We start from the raw sequence: 20,093 nt of genomic DNA on the forward strand, positions 1-20,093 counted from the left end.
ATAAAGGTTGTAAACAAAGAGACTTGACTGGGAGTTGCCACTGCAATCCAGCTCATCACACAGGAGTTTAAATGAGATACAAAGTGAGGCACCTCCTTTACTAAGGAAAGCTCAAGCCATCATTTGTGCCTGCACAGTTCTGTTTCCAGTGCTAACACACCCAGTCAAAACCCAGTCCAGAATGGAGAATTTGCTGGGCTTGATGCAATGTTCTCACCCTCGGATTAGATTAGTCCTAACCCAGGATTTTATGCAAATCCAAGGATGAAGGAAGCTAGAGAATGAAATAAGAGAAAACCTCCATGATCAAGGTTGCTGATAAAAGCAACCGCCTCCAGCCAGTGAGCAGCACCACCCACAGCCTGGCTTTTGGCATCCCAGGCTGGGCAGAGGCTCCAGTAGCTAATGACGGTCCAGTATGGTGAGTGTGCCCATCGAGTAAGAGCATAACAGGATGTTGTCCCATCCTACACACAGAACAGCTCCATCTGAGCAAGCAGATGGCCATGCCAAAAACAGGGACAGATGTAAACATTTATTGCACACCATACGTGAGGAGTCCTGGGGCAGCCGTGCTAATCTCTCAGCTGTAATGGCTGCGTGGATTGACTGAGCATAGGTATCATACAACCTTCCGTTTTCCTGGGCTTGCTACATATCCTCTGGGCAGTGCATTATACATCTGCTTTCTAGTGTGGACAAGACTTGGGGTAAGAGGTTCTCCAGGATGATCGTGCCTCCTGCCTGCTTACAGACACTGTTCACAGAGCATTTGTTGTTGTGTTGCTTTAGTGAGAGGTGATCTAACCCAGTTACCCCAATTATTTGGAATGGAATGAAGTCCCACAATTTGTTTCACATAAGCTGAGAAAAGCCATTCAAATGGCAGCATCTTCTTTCCCCTGCACCTGATGCACAGGGTACACTCCACAGAGGATGCGCTTAGGAGTAGAAAGCACCGCAACTGCGGAAACAACTTCTACTAAACATTGTGATCCTCAGTAATCACGCTTCCTAACCTTCCCCAGCGTCTTACGGATACTTGACGGCTGCTCAGCAAAGCCAACTACATGTCCTACCTTGACAAGACTCCTAGTATCTGGTATCAACAGGACTAAGACAAACCTGCAGGTTCTGCCACTATTCCCAAGAAACTTTCTCCTGAAGGGAATCAAGAGACAGGGTTGCAATAGCAGGTATTTTGCCCAATTAAGCAAGTGAACAATGCTGTGTTGCTAGTTGACATTTAAAGCATGGCAGAGCAAGACAGATTGAAGGAAGATGTTGCAACCTTGTTTATGTTGGCAGTGGATGGGGTTGCGAAAAAGCCCTAAGAGAAAGTAACAAACAAAAGGTGTGCCTTGAAAGGAGGCTGAGTTCAGAAACCTTTGCACAATGTGTAGGCAACATGTGCAAGAACCAGGTGATTCAAAGCTGCCTTTCCTATGCTCTTGTGACCTAAATCCTCCAACAAGAGGGACTAGTATGTGCAAATACGACAAGAGCCTCCTGGCCTCTGGACCTGGTGCTTCCAGGAGAATTTCTTCCTCCTGGCTCTGTTGAACAGAATTGCTTACTTAGGTGCAGCATGAAACACTTTTAGGGTTGTGTTTCATGCCTCAGGTATTGTCTAAGATCTGACTAGAGGTAGTGGCCCAATATTTTAATCTTTATGTGCCTGGGTTTCTTCTAACATAAAGCTGCTCTTTACATTGCAGCTTGTAGTTGACCCTTGTATGAACAGTTTAGATTATTTCCATTTGTTTTTTGTCAAAATAGGAAAAAGTTTTTGTTTGCTGGAGAAGCAAAGGGTTAGTACTCCATGCTGTGTGAGATGCTTTAAGAAGAGATGCTTTAAGAAGCTTTTCACAGAAAGGGTCATTGGGCACTGGCAGAGGCTGCCCAGGGAGGTGGTTGAGTCACCTTCCCTGGAGGTGTTTAAGGCATGGGTGGACGAGGTGCTAAGGGACATGGTTTAGTGTTTGATAGGAATGGTTGGACTCGATGATCCGGTGGGTGTCTTCCAACCTGGTTATTCTATGATTCTATGATTCTAAGTATTCTCTCAGCTTCACGCCTCTAGAAGAGCACAGTAGGCAGAACCAACTGTGCCTGTTGGTTACAGGGAAAATGTACCTTATAGCTTCTTTTGGAGCTCTAGGAGCTAAGTGCAGGTGTTCCCCGGTCCTTCATTTCAACCCACAATATTAGTTACTCTTCCATCTGCTGTGAGAACTCTTTCACAGCACAGTGCTGTGTTACTCCACAGAAGAATTTTCTAAGCCCATGTTATTTCCCAGAAGGAGCGTTCATGAGATGATCCTGAGGTTTTCAGTCCCTTTGGGGCTCTCTTACGAGGCTGGTCACAGCTTTCTACAATTATGCAGTCTTTCTCCCCATCTTGCACGGCCAAGAGGAGATCGCACAGTGATGCTGACTCAGCACTACATAGAAGGATTGTGTCACGAGGCACTGATGAGGCGAGATGATGCCGTGATGTCATGAGAGTGGAATCTCTGTATCCTGCTGGAATAAAGAGAGAAATGCCAAGCTGAGCTCCCCCATCATCTTCTGCAGTCTTAGATCTTTTCCCCATCTTGTCTGTGATTCAACCTTTAGAGGCACTTGGTATTTGCCTGTTTTTTCCCACTACCAAATCATATTCTCATTTGCACATTATTCTTTGCTTGAATTTCCCCAGTCAGTGTCTAGACTGATATCACTGCTTTGCAAGGAAGACAGGTGGAAAAGCACATTTTTACTCCTGAGGATCTCAGAAGCTTTTCTGAGAGGCAGAAAGTACATTCTTTTCTTTGAACAACATACAGACTATCTAAAATCAGATCACGGCATGGGCAGAGATAGGAACAGAGTGTGTAGGAAATACAATATTCAGGCAGGGTGGCCAACACAGCACTCAACTGCGTCGTAGTCTCTGTAAATCAGCCAGATGTCTTGCAGGCAGAACAGCACAAATAGGGTCTCCAGAAAGCACTCAAATACAGCAAAAGAAGAAACTTTATGTATCAGCTCGGTGTGTATTGAGGTCAGCAAGAAGGAAGGCAGAAGGACATTAATATGAGAAGAGTCATTTATTATAACACTGTAGTCCTGAGAAAGAAGAGTAGAAACTGTTGTTTTTGGAGATCATGTGCAGCAACTGCCAGACAGGGGACTTCCCTTCTTCTTGGAGTATGACCTCCTTTCATACTTTAGCTGTTCTGTTTTATATCTATATGTTGTAGCTCCAAGACCCTCAGAGCGGAGTTCCTCTGCAATATTTTTATGTAATGCATTTATTTTAACAGCTTCCCTACATGGACAGTGTGCAGTTCTTTGGGTACAAGGCCATTTTTCAGAGTTAGTGCTGCAGAGACAATAAAAAAGAGTTAAAACAGATTAGAGTTTTGACTCTTACTATATATCAAGGAAATCTTACTGGAAACCTCAGATGGATGCACAGTAAAAAAGCTAAGCATGCTGCTTCTGTGATGTATTTGCCTGAAATTGCTAGAAGGCTCATAGAACTTTTCCCTGTTTGCGCTTCAGAAACAGATTGCTTCACTTCTTCATACAGTTCATGCTTGAAAAACTGCAAACCAAGAGGCACTGGCCAATAATCATGTAATTCTTCTGCCCTTTTTTTTTTTTTTAGTGTATTTTGACAGCACATAAATCACTGTAGCTTTCCAGATAGTTATAACGGTTGAGCTTTGCTCCCGAGATTTTAAGGCAAAGTCTTGCAATATGAGGATTGAACATCAGCTGAACCATGGTAACTATCACTGTCAGCTTAGCTGACAATAAAAGAAGGTTAAGCTAAACTGCATAGACTGCAAGCCCATGCACCACAAAGTCACACTGGTTTTGTTTATCATGAGCTAAGAAGGAGAACATGGAGAGCTACTATAGCTTAGCTGATATATGTTAAGTTGTTAAGCTTGTAAGTCTCCAGTCCCTATTTTCTAATTTAGACCTGACATGGGAAATGGAAGACAATAATTAATGGGTGGAAGAGGTGATATAGCTTTACAATAGAGAGAGATGGTGAGATAACCTTATTACATATTTCATTGGATCTTTTACTAAACAGATGATAGACTCATTATAAAGGGTGCATAGAACAAAGGGAACATTGACATTTAAAGAGATTCTGCCCCGGAAGGCAGCCACAGAATTGGCATGATGGGTTTCCATGACTTCTGTGTTTGGTTTTTGGGTGAAGGAACAGCTTTGTGTCTATTTGATCTGCAAAATGTTGCAATGTGTGAGTTACACTGATTTTGAGTTTGATGAGATTTCAGTCTTGAAGTGCATTTGTTTCTTTCCTACCTCTCTTTTTTTCCTTTTTTATGAATATCTTTTTTTTTTTTTCCATCAAGGCCAGGTAGCAGAAGCTTTTCCTCCATTGTTTTCTTTGGGGATTTTTTCTCATTTGTTCACAGGGTAGGACTGCTTTTCCTGCTATATTGTTGCTGCTTCAGAGCTGCCTACACAAAAATTTATCTCAGCTTAGTTCAACCAGTGTGAAATTTTACATTTGATGCTCTTTATCAGCTGTAGGATGTCTTATTCTCATTCATTTAAACAAATTTTCCAACCAATCAGAGCTGAAAAAAACAGCTGTACTGAGACTTAAATAAAAGGGACTGCACAGCCTTGTGCTCTGAATCAGTTAAAACTTCTTAGAGCCGCATTCTTTTAAATTAATATAATTTGATATACACTCAAAATTTTGGAAATATCATGCTAGGCTTGTGCGAACCATTGTATTTGAGTTATATCCTCGGTGAGATATAGTAAAAGTCTTTGCTTTCAGTGAGGTTGGAAAATAAGAATTTAAATGCTCTTAAACTAAAAGTAAATAAGCGCACTGGTAGAATTGAAGCGGTGACAATACTAGAATAAGTACATGGGGTGAGACAAAACCTCATCAGGCTCAGCGTTGCATCTCCAGACGTGTTTTCTTACTTCATCTCTCTGGCAGAACACCCTCGGCAGACTCCGTGGCTCCCTGGATGCCTTTGGGAACTGTGGGTGCTGCCTGAGTGCATTTAGGATCACTTGGAATATAACACATTTTAACCTAGCTTAATTTTCATATAAAACCCTGTAGGTAACACCAGAACAAAAGGCTGCAGTGAGGCCATTTTGCTCTTTTTGAAATGACGTTTCTCAGAATTTGGGTTCAAAGGAAATTACAACTTTCCGGTTTGATTCAGGAAAACATGAAATGTCAGATTTTTCTGTGGAACAGAGATTTCAGAGTTCATTCAGCTCAGCCAGCAGGTGAGGAGAAGCTTAACAGTAGCACATGGAGTTAGTGGCCACCACAGTAATCCCCTTGAGCAAAGAGCACATGAGGCTGGCAAGCTCTGAAAGGGAAGTCAGAATGACCCTAACAGAAAACCTTTCCTAAAGGAAACCACATCTGTTCGAGCTGGCATGCAGGACTGTTCTCAGGAGGAGCGGGATGCAAAGTTCAAGGGAACTGCCTGCAAAGACTCACCGTGACTGCGCTGGGGTTATATAATGAGCCTCAGTGCAAGGAAGCTCTTTGTTCTATTTACATATCCCTGTATTACTGACAAGGAAACTTTGATGGCTGCTTTCCAAAAACAACAATGAAGAAAGAAAGAAAGGTGGGTTTTTCTTTGTCTTGCAGCTCCCATAAATCCCCTCCTATTCTGAAATGTGATTTTTTTAGAATTATTTTTTTTCCCCATGTGTAACCCCATCGCACATTTTACAAGCATAACTACAAAGCAGTCAAATGTGGGAGCAGTTAACGAAGAGTGCATCAAGGAACGCTGAGCCTCTTTGTTTGAAAACTCCACAGGTGCCTGTTACAAGGTTTTTGTGTCTGAAGAATATTGTTTCAGCCACAAAGAGGTCAAATACCAGAGAACATTCTTGGATATTATGTGAGATTTAAGTCAGACTTGTTCCTCAAAGACAACCTTATAAACCAGCCTCTCTGATACAAAGTCCCCAAACCCTGAGAAAGCTCAAAATGAGATTGGAACACCAAGGAAGAGGATAGAGCAGAGGTCAAAAAATCATGAATAATGCAGAGAAAAGGAGTAGGGAATGATTAATCACCAGTTGGTATAGTATGAGAGCACTGGTTTTCATTAAAAAAAAAAAATCACAATCATTTTTCTGTGCAGCAACAGGCTTTTATTAAAAAGACTTCACTAAGCCAGTCTCTAGGTCTCTGCCTTTACCACCGAGACAGTTTTCCCTACTCCTTAGTAAATATTTAGACTGAATGGTATAGTTATAATATCCTCTGGGAATTAACCAAGGGTACCTGTTACTAAATCCATTCTGTATATTTGCCAGTGAACAATTTAACTATAGACTAAAACTGAGCTGCAGTTCTTATGCTGTTCTTGGTATTAATAATAAAAAAAATTATTATGTGAGATCCACATGTTCATCTTTAGCTATTAACAAGTTCCAATTTAATTTCCTATTTATTTTGGGGAAAAAGGCATTCATTTGGTAAAAACGCGTTACCAAGAACTACAAGGTAAGGATAACACTTCAGAGTCTGGTTCAAATTCCATTTCAGACATAAGGAGTCCTTTATCTCTGCTCTCTATCTAGGAAAATATTTACCCATTATAATGATCTAATCACAGGAAGGGGCTAGGGCCCTATTTTTCTTGTTTGCATGTGTGTCTCATCCTGGGGTGAGGTTGATGTAGGGTGTGTACCAGTTCCAGAGCCTTGTGCAGAGCTTGCAGTTGGTGTTCAACACCAACAGTGTCATGTGGTGCAACACTCTGGGTGGCTGTGACAAAGCCCTGGTGCTTTGTGACATTCAGCTCCTCCATCAGCACCTTGCTGCCACGTATGCAGACTGGCTGCCTCATCTAGGCATCTCTGAAGCATTGCTGACATGGCTAAAGCAAAGCCAAGTAGCTTGTTGTTCCTACCTGAAGGTAAAGCATGAGTGAAAGGCCTTAATTGGCAGGTGCTGGAACAAGTCTGTTTAGGACAAAGGCAGAGCAGGAGAGAGCCCAGATGAAGTCTTGAACATTCGAAGAGTTCACTTGGCTGGTTCTGCTGTGTTCCCATGAGTGAAGATGCAAGCTGATCTCTCTGATTGTAATAAGATAGGGTGAGAATGGTTATATTCTTAGGTTACTTGTTCCCTTAAACCCTCCTTCTCTGTAATGCTAAATAAAACAAATACTTCAAGGACATGGTTCCTTAGCCTTGGTCAGCTGCTCAAAGGGAAGGAACAGAGGGTGGTAAACAGCTGACGTGTGGGTGTAGCCAGCTTTTGATTTAATAATGGAGAAAAGTGACATTTTTCAGCCTACACTAAGGAAAGGTGAGATGTGGAATACTTGAGATGGGTGTCCAGAAGTTCTACAAACACTGGAACTGAGTGGCTGAAATGTGGGCAGGAAAATTCCAGTGCCGACTGAAAACTTTTTTCTTTGCCCTTGTGGTAGTTTTGGGCCTGAAAAATACATGTGATGTCAAACTGTCAGCTTCCTTGAGGTTTTGAACCCATTTGCTCCTTTCTACAAGCTCTATGCAGAACAAGTGCTTGTAAGTTTATTGCTTCGTATTCATGAGTTCAGTTTGGAGTGCCAGCCATCGCTCAGACAACTGCCACGCTCCTGCAGCTGTGATGGCTGTGGTGGGTCTACAGCATCAAACAAGTAACTGAAGTAAATGTTCTGTGAGTGAGGAAAGGATAAGTTTAGGTGGTTCTGACATCTTATCTACTTGTCAAGTCACCAGTGAGATCCTATGATTTCTCCAGTGCAGCCGGCTTGTAACATCTGAGCACATACTTAATGTTCTCAGGTTATTGTTCTGAAACCAGGGGGAAGATGGTTCTCCCAAGTGACAGGGGACAGGACAAGGAGGAATCACCTCAAGCTGTGCCAGGGAACATCAGAAAAAAAAATTTCACAGAAAGGGTCATTGGGCACTGGAACAGGCTGCCCAGAGAGGTGGTTGAGTCACCATCCGTGGAGGTGTTTAAAAGACAGGTGGATGAAGTGCTCAGGGACATGGTTTAGTAGTTGATAGGAATGGTTGGACTCGATGATCCAAGAGGTCTTTTCCTGGTGATTCTGTGATTCCCCGTGCACGTTGACTCTTAAATTGTCTGCAAGAATAGAGGCGAGCAATTTGGAAAAGATGTATGAGCAATCTGGTTTTGCTCTCTGCAGACATTCCTCTCCAGCCGCAAGCGGCTCGTGAGCCGCTCAAGCTCATCTCCAGTGCCAGGGATCTGTCACCTCACTGGCAACAAGGTTAGGCTGGCTCCTCAGTGATCCAAATTCCTGACGGTGTAAGGAAATGTGCATGTGGGGATGGCTGAGCCCAGGGCTGCTGGGGTGTCCTGCATCGCTTCTCTGTCCTACAGAGGAATGGAGCAGATTGTAGGCAGAGATGCTATTGGCCAAGGTCAAACACATGAATTAAAATGAGTCTATAAAAATTCTTGATTCAGTGTATAATTATGTGCTATGATGTATACAGAGCTTTTAGGGTAACTAATGGTTGTAGTGAGTCCATCACTGTATTATCCAAATGTATTCTCCCAGATGCTGAGAAGGGCTGTTGTCTCTGTTTATAGATGGCACACTGAGGCACAAAGCTCCAGGGTCACTGGGGAGGAACATGCTGGATAAATATTTTTCATTAGAAAATGTTTATTTGTCAGACATGATTCCTTTCATGTTGTGCATGTGGGAGCGTATCCATTCCACTAAGACACTCTAGGAAAAGTTTTCTTGGAATCAGCATGGAATTTCTGGCCAAAATGATCCTCCATCCTGGCACGGTCATTCCTGGGATGACTGGGAGACTGCAGGTCAGGTCTTGGAACTGAAGTTGGCAAGATGGAAAACTTAAGCAGGCAGAACAGTGCCCTGTTCTCATTCGGTTCTGACACTGTGATTTGTTTTTCATTGCATGCTTTTTGTCTTTTATTACAAGGAAGAAAAGTCCTCCAAAATGTAGAAAAGTCTAGTTTTTGTCACAGTAGAGATGGGAAATCTTCCAGACTCACCATGATATTGGCAAATGGTGAAGCTGTTTCCAGCTTAGCTCAGTCTGTGACTTTCCCAAGTCCCACATCTGCTCTGCTGCAGAGCAGAAGTCTTAACCTCCGCTTCCTATGAAGAGAATGATGACACACAAACTGCCTAATCACGTAGTTGAGAATAGGCAAAGCTGGGAGCCAAGAACTGGAGACCCAGCAGCCGTGTCCTCTCCTTTTTTCTTCATTGTCTTCTGTTTACAAGCTGGTCTGTCCAATTTGTCACACCCCTCAATTCTCATCCTTTATACCTTCTTAAACTTGTTGCTTCTTTGAGGTTTTAAACTACTTAGGACCTCTGTAGGAGACAGCTAGAGATTTTGAAGCACTCCATAGAAGAGATCTCCTGAGCCAGCAAATCCAGACCTTTGCACAGGGCAATATCTTATGGCATGGGATTTGGGTCTACCTACTCCTCCTGGAATGTCCTCCTCAAGATGTTCATCTTTGGCATCAGTCAGACTGACCAGCATTTGATTTCTTAAACTCTTCCCATCAATCCTGTAGTTCTTCCCTCAAGTCTGCCCAAAGCTCAGGGAAATGGAGTTGTCCAAGGGCCAAGCAGAAAGTTCAAGATTTTTCACATGAAACCATCAAAAGAAAGAGTATTACCTCTGTGCAGGGAGGCCAGAAGGTCACTGGCTTAGTTTGCAGTCTTGTCAAACAACTCCTCTCGGATCTGTTCTTCACGACAGCGCAGGCTGTTTTTCATCCAGAATTGCTGTTCTGATTTTCTTTTCTTTTTCTTTCTTTCTTTTTTTTTTTTGGTGCATTTGTGTTTGCGAATTATTTCTCTTATTTTTCACCAGGGGGATCTAATTTTCTGTTCTCCTCTTTTCCTAATATTTCAGATCTTTCTAGCTGTCTCTGTACTACACCCATCTACCCTGACTGAAGGAGTTACATAAGAAATTCACAATTAGCATTTCTAGCTAGCTTTTCAAGATTATATTTACGTGGCTGTGCACATTTTTATGTGCTGTAACTCTGTTTACTTTAGAAGAAGAGCCCACAAGACTGATGAGTGAGGCAACATATTTAAAATGTACATCTTGCCAATGTGTTAATGACTATACGGGCTATAGGTCTCTGTGGAAATAAGAAGAGGCATTCTTTCTTAATAAACAATGGAGCGCATCCAGTTTTTCTTCCTACTTAAGTTATTTCCAGCAGATTCACTAAAATGCTACCAGATTCAATAATATTTGTCTCTTTCTTGGCTCCTTACATACATAGCTTTCTTCCTTGACAACAAATCCAAGATTTTTTTAAGCCAAAGCAGCAATGATGATGTGTTTTTGTTGTTGTTGTTCTTACCAGCTGTCTCTGCTCATCTTGCTGTCACTAGGAGAAGACATCTGCTTAGTGCATTCAATACTTTTGCTTTGATTCTCAACAGGGAGGTCAGAGCCTATGCAAAAATGTCCCCCAAAGTATCTGCTATTGCAAACATTTTTTCTAAGATCGGGGTACTTTGTTTTTTCAGGGTAGACTCCATAAAGAATTTGACCAATTACCTTCCTGTAAAACAAAGCACTCATGATTTCAGTGCTGAAATCTGGTACATGAAACATTTACCATTAGCAAGATACCATGCAAGATACCAGATGGTGTAAAATACAAAGTATAGTGGCTTCTGCTTTAATTATATCATATCACTCTGATGAGATAATACAAACCTGCTATTTTTTCCCTACTAAGCTGAGACCCAGGGAGTGAGGTTTCTTAATGAAATTGTCAACTTCTTTACCAATTCTATTTGTTAATTCCATCAAATTTGATTAGAAAAAAATGGAGTAGTGCTAGTTATGGCTTGCCTGTGGCCACAGAGCTCCAGGCATCTCTTTATTCTAGGCACTTGCAACCCTCCTTCCTCATTAACCAAAGATCCAGTCTAGCAAAACACTTCAATCCTTAAATCCACCCCTGTTGAACAGAATGCTTAAACCTAAGCTAAAATCTCTCTAGGCTCAAATTGGATTTAAGTTTTTCCTTAAAATTAAGTACGCTATACTGGCACGTTGCTCAACTGCACTTTTCAGTGTTGGGATTTAGCAGTTTTACAAAGCTTTACCATTTCTTCTAAGTGCGGCAAAGGTACAGCACAGGCAGCTACAGCCTGGACAGTGGATGGAGCAGAGCCTGAAATAGGTGCAAGGAGTTTTACACTTTCCTGAGCTCTTCAAAACCCACCGTGGCCACGAGTAAAATTATATGTAATTAGATACAACTAACTGCCAGCCAAACCAAGCACTTGGTGAACCACATGCAGCTCCAAGATGTGTACAGATGCAGAGAGGTTCGATGATGGTTGCTTTCTATGATACAGGCATGGAAAGTTGAGGAGGTTGCTGGAAATTGTATTTCTCGTCAGCAAAGATTCTCTTGGGGTTCTGGCTCAGACTCCATCACTGTCAGTGATCTATGATTTACTAAAGCTTGCCCAGTACATGCCTTGCATTCCTGTCTGGATGAAAACATACGTGTAAAATGGGGAATGACAAAGCTTGGCCCACTGTTGTTCCTAGATTCCTTCCATTAGGAAGAAAGCACGTGTGTATCTCTAAATCAGGAACATGCACCCTGCTTGGAAATGAATTCAGATTTGCAGGTTGAGTCTTTTCTCTCTTGTCGGCCTAGTATGCATGCTGGTGTTTCCTCATTCCTTCCCCAGTGCCACTGGAATGATATTGCTGTGAGCTCAGATGTAGCATGTGCTTCCAAGAATACCCTTTGGAGACCGAAGGGTCAAGTGCACTGCTGCAACCCGTGTCTTGATGTCTTGATGGAAATGGGTGTCCTCATGGTGAGGTGGGTGAAAAGTGCTGCGGTTAAGGCTAGAGGAGTCTCGAGCTGATCTGAGGCTAATTGCATCTGATCTTTGTCTGAAAATTAGGTGGCAACTCTCCCAAGAACACAAGCTTAGTGTATTTTCCATCCTCTCTGGCTTTCAGTCATGGAAGGATTAGTTCACCAGGTGGGCGACTTTCCTGTTGTTCTGGAATTGTTGCTTACATGAGGGAATACGTCAGATCCCCACAACTTCATCTGATTAAGAGCTGAATTGCAGCAAAAATTACTTAGGTTAGAGATAAGGAAAGTTTTTCTACCTGTAAAGCTCTGGAATGGATCCTCTAAATATCCTGACAAGCAGGGTAGGTGAACCTCCAACAGGCATGGTTTAGGCAATGCTGCTCCTGCGTTATGGCCTGAGGGATGAAGTCTTGTGGCCTCCCAAGGGCTCTTCCCTTCCTTTTCATTTTTTTGTGATTTTTATATCTGAAATTTCATCAAAAAGCAGAGACCCAAACTCTGAAAATCAGACAGGAGGGGATGAAGCAACTGATCTAAAGTCATACAACACAGGAAAAGTAGGAACAGAGGCCAGGTTTCCAGGCTTCTAGTCATGGACCTTAACCACTAAAAAACTTCATTTCCTTGAATTAATATTGGCCCAAGCTGACTCCTGTATTACTGCCTCCTGAGTGGCCTATGCAATGTCAGGCATCTCAGTCATTGCTCTTTACTTCGTTTTGCTGCTATGGTGCAGGGTGCGGTAGATATTACCACAGGAATGATTGCACGTTGCCAGTTCTTTGGTTTGTTGTTTTTTTTTTTCCAGGCAAAGAGAAGATTTTCACAACCAGGTTCAACACCCTGGATTTTCTACTTTCATTTCCAACGTGTACGATATTGGTTTTGATAGGAAACTGAAAAAAATAGACAATTCACGCTGTGCTTGACAAGGCAGTGACCATTCTGGGCAGCCTGTTACAAGGGTAATGGGCTGCAAATCAAAGTTCTGCTGCTGTGCTGCTGAGGATTAGTCACAGTTCATCTACCTGTAAAATGGAGGTAGCAGTAGTTACTATCTCACATTTGAAGCTTAAAACTTTTGGGATCATTCAAAGGAGGCTGCTGTGGATGTCTGAAGTATTTTCTCTTACTGTTAACATGACTGGAAAATTGCATGAGCTCGATGGATAAAGAAGCAATAATTGTTGGATACAGGACAAGGAAAATATTTGACCACTGGTTTTCTCTGAAATACTAAATGGAGAACACTTGTCTCTCATCTTGAGCCAAACAGTTTCTTTTCGTTTTCAGATGCTTCCCCTAGATACCAGTTAGCGCAACACAAGGGTTGTCGCAGTTTTGCTAGAAAGATTGAACAGAGTAGAAAAAGAAAACAGACAACGATCCCCCTGTAACCCTCTTCTCTGGAACATTGCGTATCAGGACTCCACTGAGAGCCCTGCCACATCGAGGTTGACAGATATCAGTGATGGAAAGTCTCTCATGATGACTGCCTGACCCCTGAGGCAGAAAAATACCATCACGAGCTGTTCTTGGAGCATGATGAAGGAGCACAACCTTGGAGCCTGGTGGGCAAAGCTGGAAGAAGACGTTTGAACTGTAGATCCTCGAGGGACGGAGGTGAACCCAGGTTTACAGGGCCTTGGGCAAAGGGTTTGGCTGCTCAGCTCGTGCTGGTGCTATGGTCTCATCCACTGGTGCTTTAGAAAGCAGCCATGCCCACGTCTTTCACAACAGAACAAGGTGACAGGGTGCTATTGGCTCTCTAGGTACACCTGTGGCATGGGGCCCTGGTGACTCATCCACTGTTCTGCTTTGGTTTGGTATCTCAGCAGGGTTTAAACGCAGGGCAGGTGGCTAGGACAAGGCAAGAGTATTTCTAGTCATAGTCATAGTACTTAGAAAACGTCTGTGGCTGTGACTGACAGGCTTGTGCAGATATAGCTCTCTCCATCCCCGGGGAGGAATTTAGCACTCCTGGCACAGGGGGGACAGTGCTAGACACCAAATTAACAACAGACTGGAGATTTTCCCCAAGGGCTGGATTTGGGATACGTCATGCTTCCCCTGCTGGGGAGGGGGTGCCTGTTGGGGTGGGTGGTATCTCCTGGGGTCTCCCACCTGCAAGAGCGCCTGGGTCCATCTGGGAACACACTTGCTTCTTTTAGACACTTTGGCAGCCAGGGAAGGGCCGGGGGAAGGCTGGATAACACCTCTACTCAGCTTCTGAAGGCTTTTAGTCAATTACTGTCCTCTTTGGGGTCTTTTACACGCTAACTTTCCTTCCTGGGGGTGTCAAGTGGTGACTGTGGACATTAAAGCTGGTTATGGGATAAGATTGTAAACATCTTCTAAAAGCGCACAGCAAAGACCTTCATTGTCAAGATGAAATACATTTAAAGGGCTTAAAAACTCAAGCAGAAATTGCTTTCCAAATGAGTAAGGCCTGGCAACTCTCCCTTCCACGGCCTGAACACGACGTCTTCCCCTTCTCTTCCAGGCAACTCAAAGGGTAACATTCCATTATAAAAACAATCACGCTCAAAATCGGAATTATTTTAATTGCAGCCCTTATGAATAGCCACAAACCAATCAAACAGAAAGCAATCAGGAAAAAAATATTTCGCAGAAAGGGTCCCTGGCAGAGGCTGCCCAGGGAGGGGGTTGAGTCCCCTTCCCTGGAGGGGTTTAAGGGACGGGTGGACGAGGTGCTGAGGGACATGGGTTAGTGATTGATGGGAATGGTTGGACTCGATGGTCCAGTGGGTCCTTTCCCACGTAGCGATTCTATGATTCTAATCAGAAATTAAGTTTCCCTTCCCCCTCTCGTTAGTACACTCGACTGGTTTTGTTTTGACTCTCCGAGCAGGCAGCTCCTTTGCAACTCTGAGCATCTTTAACTTCACCCCACACCTTTCCATGGGCCCCGGTGGGGAGAAAAAAACAAAGAAAAAGTTGGTTGGAGAAGCACCTAAAACCTCATGGGGTAGAGAAGTCGAATCCCGCAAGCCGCAGGGCGCATTCCGGGGTCTCTGCGCCCCCCGGGAGGCGGCGGGGGGTGATGCTGTTGGGGTCGGAGCCCCCGAGGCCCCGGTAGCCGCCGCCCCCCCCCCGCCGCGCGGCCCCGGCCCTTACATGGAGAAATGCGCCTGCAGGGAAAGGCAGGAATTCGGGCTCCTGACGTCAGCCCCGGGCAGCGCGGAGCCCGGCGGGCCGGGAGGCAGCGCCCGCCGCTTTCGCTTATTGTTTCGGGGCATCTCGCCGGGCCCGGGGGCCGCCGGCACCCCCCCCGCCTCCGCCCCAGGGGAGGTGAGGGCCGAGGGGGCGGCGGGGCTGGAGGGACCGGGAGGCGGGGGGGGGGGGATGCCGGGGCGGGGGATGCCGAGAAGCGCGGAGGGGGTGGAAGGGGAGGGAGGCGGGGGGCCGCGGAGGGGCCGGCAGGCCCGGGGGAGGGGGCTGCGGAGCTGGGGGGGTGGGGGGGGCGGCGAGGCGGGGCCTGCGGGGCGGTCCCGGTCCCGTCCCCGCCGCCGGCCCCGCCTCCCCCCGCCGCCTCCGCCCACCGCCGCCGCCGCCGCCGCGCTCGCCTCCGCTGCCTCCTCCCCCCCTCGAGGTATCGTTGCAGATAATAACTCGCCCCCTTCCCCCTCCGCCCGCCCGCCCGCCCGCCGAGGCGGCTGAGCGGCGGCTGCAGCCCCCGGGCCGGGGCGGGGAGCGCGGGGTTGCGGGGGGGGGGCGGTGGCTCCTCCCTCCGCCCGGGGCTGCGGGGGGCCGGGACCCGGCCCGGTGCGGGGCGAGCTCGGCCGCGGGGCGGGGGAGGGCGAGGGCTTCCCCGCTGCTCGGGCGGCCCCGCTGCTCACCTTCCCCCATCCCCCCCCCCCCTTCCCTCCCGGGCGCAGGTGCAGCCGCTGCCGCCCCTCGGCACGGGGGGAGGGGGGGGAATAACCATCCCCGCAGCTTGTTGTGCGCTAGGGGAGCCCCCCCTGCCCCAGCAGGTAAGGACAGAGAAGTTTCCCACACTCTTACGTCACCCTCCGCCTTTTTTTTTTTTAAAGAAGTTTTTTTAATAGAATTTTTAGTATTTTTTCAATAGAAACTTTTTTTTTAATAGAAACTTTTTTTAATAGAAACTTTTTTTTTTAATAGAAACTTTTTTTTTTAATAGAAACTTTTTTTTTTAATAGAAACTTTTTTTTTTAATAGAAACTTTTTTTTTAATAGAAACTTTTTTTTTTAATAGAAACTTTTTTTTTTAATAGAAACTTTTTTTTTAATAGAAACTTTTTTTTAAATAGAAACTTTTTTTTTTAATAGAAACTTTTTTTAGTAGAAACATTTTTTTTAGTAGAAACATTTTTTTTAGTAGAAACATTTTTTTTAGTAGAAACATTTTTTTTAGTAGAAACATTTTTTTTAGTAGAAACATTTTTTTTAAGTAGAAACATTTTTTTTTAGTAGACTTTTTTTTGGTAGACTTTTTTTTTAATAGAACCTTTTTTTTTTAATAGAACCTTTTTTTTTAATAGAACCTTTTTTTTTAATAGAACCTTTTTTTTTAATAGAACCTTTTTTTTTAATAGAACCTTTTTTTTTAATAGAACCTTTTTTTTTAATAGAACCTTTTTTTTTAATAGAACCTTTTTTTTTAATAGAACCTTTTTTTTTAATAGAACCTTTTATTTTACGGAATAATTCTTTTTATGGAATAATTTTTTTTTACAGAGTTTTTTTTTAGCAGAATATTTTCTTTCTGCCCCCTTTCTCCTGCTCTCCCCATTTGAACGGACAAACCTTATTGCTGCCATTGTTCGGAGCACTCTCCGCACCCTGGGGCTGCGCTGGGGAATAGGCAGTGCTCCATAGTAGGAGGTGTTGATGGAGAAACTCATGCTGTAATTGCACTACTTGCTGTACCTTGAGGTGCAGTTTGGCCCTGTTGGCAAAACATATGAGTGTTGGCTTCTGTTTTGTTTTGATTAGTTTGTTTGTTTGCTGTGCCTGTAGGAGTTGGCTTTTTGGCCCAGTTGTTTGGGTCTTTGAGCTGGGTTCCTCCTTGGGAACCTCTCTTGCTAGGCAATTGGTGCACAAAAGTTTGAACAGCCTGCAGGAAGGGTCCAACTTGCTGGTGTTTCTTCCTGCACGTCCCCGAGACCTTGGCCCCTGTGCACTGAGGTGGCTTTGACCCATGTGAAATGCAAGTTCTTGCATGAAAGTGTGAAGTTTGTGGAAGCACTCTAGGTTTGGGAATTTATTTCCTTCCTTGGACTCACTTACCTATAAAGTTTGTACTTATGCTTTCCAGGAATGATTTCTGAGAAGGAGTGGGGAGGCTCTGGATGTTTAGGAGCTGGGTGATAAAGCAGATGCTGGCTTACCAAGCAATTACAGATACAGGATAGTAGGTAGGCAGAGGTACACTTGGAGCCAGAAAACAGGACACAGCATTTCAACTGTACATTACCAGTCATACGCTCTGGAAAATGTTGTTCACTGTCCTGTTCGTAGCCCAGCCCGCTGTGCAGCAGCACAGTTTAGGGATGCGAGGGACTTTCTCGTTATCGCCACCCTAGCTGCAGCAGGACTGGCCCAGGCAAGATTAAATAATACTCTGGAATACGGGATTTCCCTGGGGAAATATTCAACTGTGGATAAAGATTTACTGTTGAAGACTTCTCTCTGCCTATTGGCCAGCTCTATCTCCCCCTGCCCAACCAATGACCTGTCATCTTACTGCTCCTAAATTTATTAGCTCTGTTATTCCCCTCTTTTGGTTGTTTAGCCTTTGTTGGAAGGTTTTTTCTGTGGGATGAGCTGTCAGCAGGTGACAGTGTGGGTGGTGGTGGCTGTGGGGCCACCTGGCAGTGAGCCCCTACTCTCGGTGTCTAATCTTGCCATGCAGCTCTGGCAAGGTGCTGGTGCTGCTAATGGAGCCTTAGGGCCTTCTCACTGTCAAGTTTTATATATGGTTTTCCTTTAATTGTTTTCTTCAGTTTTTCTTTTTCCACCTGAGTCAGCTTGTGCTGGCTCTTGCTATGAAAAGCTATCAGGCTGGGGGAACCTGGTTGAGGACAGTAGGAGTGCTGAGTCCTTGTCAGCAATGGTGCTGAGGGTTATCCTGCCATTGGATGTCCTCTGGTCCTTGTAGGCTCTTCTCCCACCTCAGTGCTTGGAGGGCCAGTTTGGAGCACATGGGCTTCTTGGTGGTCTCCTGGCTGCAAAGAGGTGTCTGGTAGCGGGTAGGTATGTTATGAGTTTGCTGCAATATGAAAATGAGCTCCTTATGTACTGAGAGAGCACTTGAGGTGGGTTTTTTTAAATTTTTTTATTTTTTTTAACCCTTTTCTTAGAAGTCCGTCCTGCTCACGTGTGTTGTTGAGGCCGTGGGCATGTTTGCCGTATGCATGTCCCATGTTGCCAGCAGTCCCTCTTAAAGGCATGCAGTGCTTGAATACTGCCTGAGTGGAAGTGGAGGATGCATCCAGGAAAATGAAGCTAAAACTGTGTCTCATTAGAGTTTCTGTAGGCTTAGTCCTGTGTTCACAGTGACCAATTTTGTTGTTGTGCAGGTCCTGATCACCCAGTGTGGTTGGTATCAGCTGCCTACCCCACCCCGTAAGCTGGCTGGGCAGGGAGGCTAGTACTGAGCTTGGAGAGAAGCTCCAATTCCTGTTGCGTTAAGGTGAGGTTTTCACTTTTGACTCATGCTTAAAGATCAGCCTGGGTGTTAGGGCAGGATGCTGGCTCACATGCCTGTCTCAGTGTGGGCTCCAATTCTGTGAGTCCTGTCCTCTTCTGTTAGTCACTGTTTGGATGAGCATTCATCCAACTTTAGGGGGTAGAAGTATTGTGCGACGTTGTCTGTAACATGCTCAAGTGAAACAAGGGCAAAACAGCACAACCTGCCTCTAGACTGGTGTGCCAGGAGGTAGGTTCCAGATCCCATATCCTGGCAATTATGGTTAAAGTGTAGAAAATCCCAGATTCCTGTGCAGTTTAGCTGCCTTGCCTCATGGAAACTTGCAAAGCTTAGTGAATCTCAAAAGCTCAATTGCTCTGAATATTGTCTTCAGCTGTGCTGTGTTAATGAGAGATAACGGGCTCTGTCTTACCAGAATCAGGAACTGGGTGCAGTATAATTCAAGCTTTCAAATAATGAGAGTGCAGATTCAGATGTATATACCTTGCCAAGTGCTCCTTTCTTTAGGATGTTCAGAGGTGAAGCTCCAAGGCTGGACTAGTGAGTTTTGCAAGGTACCTAGCAGCATCAGCTACAGTCTCAGTGGAGCTGGAGTCCTTTGAAGTATATAAATTGATCATCACTATATATTTCTTATTGTAACTGATAGCATGAATTAGTGTGGTGGTTCATGGCCAGAGTGGAAGGGCCACTCACTTAATTTTGAATCCCAACTGTTGCCTTGTTTGTTAATATCACTGCTTATGTTTGCTTGTATAATGTCTGACTGTAAAACTTAACATGACTCTCTTCTGACCAGGGAAGCCTGCTGTATGTAGTTTTGGAGAGGCATAGTAAACACAATGAAGAGCTGGAAAACCTAAAGGAGTTTGACCAGTAGTTTGGGGTTGCTCCTATATGAAGAAAACATGTTAGAAAGGTGTCACAGAAACAGTGAGCACAGTCAAAAAGGGTTCTCTGTTCCTTTATACCAACGTAAGCCAAGGTGAAAGTAGCTGATTCAAAATGAACAAAAAAGTGCTTTTCCAGGTAAATAAATGGTGGCATTTATCATGCAGAACATTGCTGAAGACAAGAATTAAGCCTAGTTTATAAAGGAGATGGGATGGTTGTATGAATGTCAGGTACAGTCAGAGCTATACCAGGTAATGGTGATACCTCTTACATTGTAAACATCTGTTTGGAAAGAAGAGACTGTTTGGGGCAGGTTTCTCTGAAACATCTCTTGCTGGAGAAAAACTGTAGCTTGGGTGAGTGACAAATTGTTTACAGGACGGTTTCCATATGTCTGTGGAAACATACACCCCGAGGGTGCCTGCGGTGGTTTCACTATTCTCTGCTTTCCTCCCGATAAACTCTTCTTGCCCTGACGTGGTTCTGGGCAGCACCTACACCCTCTGCTCCTGCTGGCCCTGGGCCATGCTGGGTATGGCCTCTGGCTGGTAATCCATGCTCTTCCCAGTGCTGTCTGTGGCAGCCCTGGTAATCCATTCAGGTGGAGGGAAG

The 20,093-nt window shown here is 44.6% G+C and overlaps 1 protein-coding gene across 4 annotated transcripts in view; it reads left to right on the forward strand.

The window, feature by feature from the left end:
- Window positions 1–20,093, forward strand: part of LPP (LIM domain containing preferred translocation partner in lipoma) — a 741,798-nt gene that overhangs the window by 383,647 nt on the left and 338,058 nt on the right. The window contains exon 2 of one of the 4 annotated variants that reach the window (XM_069864453.1): window positions 18,472–18,569. The gene's annotated coding sequence lies outside the window, so the exon portion shown is untranslated. Of the gene's footprint in view, window positions 1–15,439; window positions 15,504–15,759; window positions 15,886–18,452; window positions 18,570–20,093 lie in introns of those variants that run through there. The other 3 variants (XM_069864454.1, XM_069864455.1, XR_011338062.1) reach the window with 3 other exon arrangements.

This window comes from Phaenicophaeus curvirostris, chromosome 10 (assembly GCF_032191515.1).
Source record: "Phaenicophaeus curvirostris isolate KB17595 chromosome 10, BPBGC_Pcur_1.0, whole genome shotgun sequence".
Taxonomy (NCBI): domain Eukaryota; kingdom Metazoa; phylum Chordata; class Aves; order Cuculiformes; family Cuculidae; genus Phaenicophaeus; species Phaenicophaeus curvirostris.